The sequence below is a fragment of the Rattus norvegicus genome, chromosome 1 (genome assembly GCF_036323735.1).
Source record: "Rattus norvegicus strain BN/NHsdMcwi chromosome 1, GRCr8, whole genome shotgun sequence".
Classification (NCBI taxonomy): domain Eukaryota; kingdom Metazoa; phylum Chordata; class Mammalia; order Rodentia; family Muridae; genus Rattus; species Rattus norvegicus.
The window spans coordinates 213114067-213119804 of NC_086019.1; positions in this window are offsets into that span (position 1 = coordinate 213114067).

Genomic DNA, 5738 nt, shown 5'->3' on the forward strand with positions numbered 1-5738 from the left:
AGACAGGTATGCTGTCTTTTATGCTGAGAGAGGGTGTGTAGAACAAAGGGGAACCCTGCTATGGAGATTGTAGGAAGTCCCTGGGTGGAGTTTGGGGCAAGCATGTGTAACCCTTAGACTTGGCAGGGCTGTCCAGCCTTTGTCTTTGTAACATGATGTGGTCTTCTGCAAGTGTGTTGGGTCATATTTGCAGCTCTCTTGCTGTTGGTTGCAGATTGGATGGGGGGGGCGGGGGCGGCTGGAGAGATAGCTCAGCCCTTAGGGGTGATCTTCCAGAGTTCAGTTCCCAGTATTGTGCCTCACAGGGCAGGGGGGCTGGGTTGATAGAGGGAGGAGCAGGAACAAGCCTGAGGACCTGTGCTGGAGAACATCAGGTAGGGTGGGGTATGTTGATGGGCAAAGTGTTTAGGAGGAGTAGAGCTAATACAAGTGGAGTTTATGTTGCCATAAGTGGAGTGTGAGTTGGTAATATGGGTAACAAGATATGGTTGGTGACTGAAGAAACCTGAGCTCTGGCCACCTTGGCCCCTCCAGGGGACAGTACAGGCCAGGCTAGCTTTAGAATGAGGTGCAGTAGAAGAAAAGGCTGAAAACCAAGAAATGAAGAGCTGAATGGTGGCACTTGGGAAGCAGAGGCAGGCTGATCTACAGAGCAAGTTCCAGAACATCCAAGGCTACACCGAAACCCTGTCTCAAAAACAATGGTGATAAGACTGTTCAAACATTGCCAAGTATTAGGGCATGTGTTTGATTCTCAGAATCTAAATGCTAGTTGTAAGGCTGGGTGTAGGAGTGAGTGCACCCTTTAATTCTAGCACTTAAGGCAGAATCGGGTGAATCTTTGAGGCCAGGTTGAAGTTTTAGGCCAACCCAGGCTATGATGTGAAATCCACTGTCTTAGGGTTTCTATTCCTGCACAAACATCATGACCAAGAAGCAAGTTGAGGAGGAAGGTTTATTCAGCTTCTACTTCAACATTACTGATAAACACCAAAGGAACTCAAGCAGGTCAGGAAGCAGGAGCTGATACAGAGGCCGTGGTGGGATGTTACTGGCTTGCTCAGCTTGCTCTCTAATAGAACCCAAGACCAGCCTAGGGATGGCACCACCCACAACGGGCTGGGCTCTCCCCACTTGATCACTAGTGAGAAAATGCCTTAGAGCTGGGTCTCGGGCATTTCCTCAACTGAGGTTCCTTTCTCTGATAACTCCAGCAGTTTGTCAGGTTGACACACAAAACAACCAGTACAGCCAACAAGTATATATATAATGGTCTGTACAAATTAACAAGCTTTTATGAAAGTTGCCACAAACTTTCATGATTGGGCATGGATATGAGATGAGAATAAAGCAAATCCTCAAGAACTAATACTCAAGTGGGATAGCAGTGCTGGGTAGGTAGGAGGCATGAGGATTCCTGCAGCTCGCTAGCCTGATGGTGTGTAGTTAGTTCAGGTCAGCCAGAACTACATAGTGGAATCTGCCCCCCCCCCCCCCGCCCTGCCCCAAATCACTGTCATGGCCAGGCAATGGTGGTGCACACCCTTAATCCCAGCACTCTGGGCAGATTTCAAGAGCCTGTGTGAAATTGGCACATGCAGAATAGATGAAGTTTGTTGATCACTATCCTAACTCCAGTTTCAGTGAGTCCAGGAATGGGATGGAAAGTGACACACCAGGATACTTCATCTCTAGCATGTACACAGAGTCAGGGAGGCCCTAAAACAGCAAAGGCTGGAAGGGAAGAGGAAGCCTGTCTTTCACTAGAAGGGATCAACAGTGGCAGCTGTGGACTCCTGCAACAGACAAAAGTGTCATAGAAGTAATTAGCCCTTGTTTGAAATTTGAGACCACAGGAAGAAATTCACATACAGTACTGTGAGCTTAGTTAAATGCTCGTGATTAAGGAGGATATAGGTCCTACTTGGGAGAGAACTGCTGTAATGTGAAATGGTCTCATCAAATTGCCTTCTCAGGGGTTGGGGATTTAGCTCAGTGGTAGAGCGCTTGCCTAGGAAGCACAAGGCCCTGGGTTCGGTCCCCAGCTCCGAAAAAAAGAACCAAACAAAAAAAAATTGCCTTCTAAATAATTGTGACTATATAATAATAATATAGTAACACTAATAGTGTTAAGGTTAGCTTCAATTCACAGAGATCTGCATGGCCTTGAGTTCTAGGACTAAAGGTGTGTGCCACCATGCTCAGCAAGTTTATGTTGTGTATGTGTACATGTATGCCATGTGCAGCTGCCCGAGGATGACAGAAGAGGACACTGGGTCTTCTGGAGCTGCAGTACAGGAGCTGCTGACAAGGTCTGGGACCCAAACTTGGGTCCTTAGGAAGATCAGCAAGGACTCTACCTGCCTGGGCCATCTCTTAAACCTAGAGGCTTCATTTTGCATAGGAGGGAGGGAACACAGTGGTAACTACAGATACTCCTAACTGGTCAAAATGCTGAGAGTAAGTGACTTGAATGCTCAGTCATAAATGATACATTCGTATACCTGAAAGCTTAGAGGACATGGTAGAATAGGACAGAGAGGAGCTGGAGGATAGAGTGGGAGTTAAGTGTGGTCTTCAGGGCATGATATATGGCAGTCTTGATCCTGGCAACTGTGATTTTCTGCGTTGGTCTTGCCAATGTCCTGTTTTAGAAGGGGATGAGACTCACAATGCTCCACACCTCCCTGATGATAAATAGGTAGTTGAGTGGTTGCTGAGGAAGGGAAGAGACATTTTCTGCAGTGGTGTAGGCACTATTAAGATGCCTGTGCGCCAATAAAGACCTCTCATTCCAAGCTTCTATAAGCAAGCAGCCCTAGTGCCCTAGTGGTCTTCATTGGAGGGCTCTCGCGCTCTCTCTCTCTCTCTCTCTCTCTCTCTCTCTCTCTCTCTCTCTCTCTCTCAGCAGACTGGCTAGTTGAGAATCATAAGTGAGATCCATTAAGAGAGAGGTGTGGGGGCCTGGAGAGAAGGCTCAGTGGTTAAGAACGATGACTGCTCTTCCAGAGGTCCTGAGTTCAATTCCCAGCAACCACATGGTGGCTCACAACCACCTGTAAAGAGATCCGATGCCCTCTTCTGGTGTGTCTGAAGACAGCTACAGTGTACTCATATATACTAATAAATAAAAAAAACTTTACAAAATTAAAAAAAAAGAGGTGTGAGGAGTGAATATGATCAAAATACATTCTACTCGTGCATGATGATATAATGAAAGCCATTATACAAGATGCTAGTAAACATCTGAAAGAAGTTGAGACTGAAAGACTAAAATGTGGCTGGTAAGATGGGTTAAACCACAAGTCTGATGGACCTGAGTTTGGTCCCTGGAAGCCAAGGTAGAAGGAAAGAACCTGACAAAATTGTCCTTTGTCCTCTGTGTGTGTACCATGTGTACCCTACACTCATACAATAGTAAGTACAATTTAAAAAACTAAAACCGGGGGGGTTGGGGATTTAGCTCAGTGAAGGCCCTGGGTTCAGTCCCCAGCTCCGGAAAAAAAAGAATAAAAAAAAACTAAAAGCGGAAGTAGAGTTGGGGCTGTAGCTCTGTGGTAGAGCACTTGCCTTATGAGCACAAGGTCCTAGGCGCTGGAAAATCTCGAGGAAAAGTGTGAATGCTGTATCCCCACTCCATCTGTGTAAGCATCTGTGTTTTCTTCCCGGCTGCTGCTATATTTGATAACCTGGCTTCAGGAAGTGAACAGGGCACTGTGCCCATGGTAGGGGCAGTGTCAGAGCTTAGCTTGCAGGTTAGGCCACACAGTTTGAGCTGCTTGTGACTCCAGAACCCCACCAGCTGGAGAGCAGAAAGTTCTCAGAAACAGCTTGGCTATCCCAGAGCCCAATTCAATAGTGTCCTGTAGTTATCCAACTTCTTGGCCTTCAGAGTAGAACACCCAGTTCTTCCCCTCAGTCAGCCTGCTACCCTGGAGGCACAGCCAGCTTTTGAATTAGCCCAAGGGCCTAGGTTCTGTTCCCTCAAAGAAGCAGGAGGAACTAATATGTCTCCCCACCCCCAGTCCCTAATTTAGGAGGCAACAGCTCATGAAGCAGGAGTTTTATTCAAGAGTATATGTTTTATAAAGGAGTCCAAGATTCAGTCCAGTAAAACAATCAGCCTATGAACAGACAACAAGGCAAGACATGAGCTGCAAATGGAGACAGCTTAAGACTAGAAGGGAGAGCCTGAAGGCTGTAAAGGGAAGTGGAGAAAAGGTACAGAAGAGGCTCCTTGGTCACAAAGCTAACACAGAATCCCTGCCCACTGTATAGCCTGGATGGGGAACAGGAAGACAGAAAGCCTCCAGTCACCTACCTGCTGTTATCCAGAAGTTGATTATTTAGTTGGGTTTTGTGGTGGTAGAAATTGAGTGCAGGGCCTAGGCAAGTGCTCGAACATTGAGCTATATCCCAGCCCTCTACTTTGAGATTGTTAGATATGGTGCATGCCTTTAATCCCAGCACTTGAGAGGCAGAGGCAGGCAGATCTCTGTGAGTTGGAGGCCAGCCTGGTCAAGAAAGTTTCAGGAAAGCCAAGGCAACACCGAGAAACCCTGTCTTGAAATACCATAAACAATCAAAATAAAAACTAAAAATAGAAGACTTTGAACTTGGGGTTGGGGATTTAGCTCAGTGGTAGAGCGCTTGCCTAGGAAGCTCAAGGCCCTGGGTTCGGTCCCCAGCTCCGAAAAAAACCAAAAAAACAAAAAAAAAAACAAAAAAAAAAAAGAAGACTTTGAACTTGTGGTCCTACTGTATCAGCTTCCTAAATGACATTCCCAGGCTGGTAACACCCTATTTATCCCATGACATGAACTGGGGATTGCTGTCTTTCACCCCTGCAGACCACAGGACCATACGGAGTAACTCCTGCTTTAGGCTGCAGCCTCAGGCAAAGCTGTCCTGTAACCTGACCATCTCTCTGGAAAAGGTCACTTCAGAGCTCCTTGAAGGACAGCAACAGGGGGAAGCTCAGAGCCACTGGGCTTTGGTGGGGGTGGGGCGAAAGCAGTGGCTCTCCACCTCAGTCATTGTCCTCCCCCACAGCACTCCCTGCAGCCTCTCTCCACAGCGGCCAGCCTCTTCTGTACTAGCAGTACCTCTGTTTAGGACACTCATTCTCAGCTTATGGTTCTCTTGCGCATGCTCACAACCTCTCTATCTTCATGCAGCCGTGGACTATGTCCCTGCACGTGAGAAGTGGCTGTGGCCAGTTTGGTAGCCACTTCATCCTGGCCCTGTGGTGTGGTATTGTAGGCAAATGTCACAGACAAGCCCTGCTGCTCTGAGGAAAGGAGGAAGTGTCCTGCATTTGTGACAACCCTTTGGCCTCTAAAGAGGGTCCACAGTCCAGCCCCACCTTTCATCTGTAGCTCAAGAAAGGACCCAGATTGAATAATGTCTTAGACAAAGTCTCAACCAGAATGATTTAGGCAAGCCTCAGACCTTCCAGATTAGCCTAGCTCTGTTTGAAGTACCCTGCTCCAATCTTCCAATAGCCAGGGCCAGTAGACAAGGCCAAGAAGGCTCGGGAAACCTGGAAGAAGTGGGTCAGCTGTGAACACACTCCTCCCTGGGCTGTTCCTCCCTCCTCTCCTCTCCACTTGCCCCCAAAATAGCTCCCTGAGCTTCACGGCCAAGACCCTCCCACGTCCGGGGAGGCGTGGCATGCTGCCCTGAGCCAGGCTTTAAATCCCCTCACAGCTGGGGGGCAGCTCCACTCCCTGGTTGGA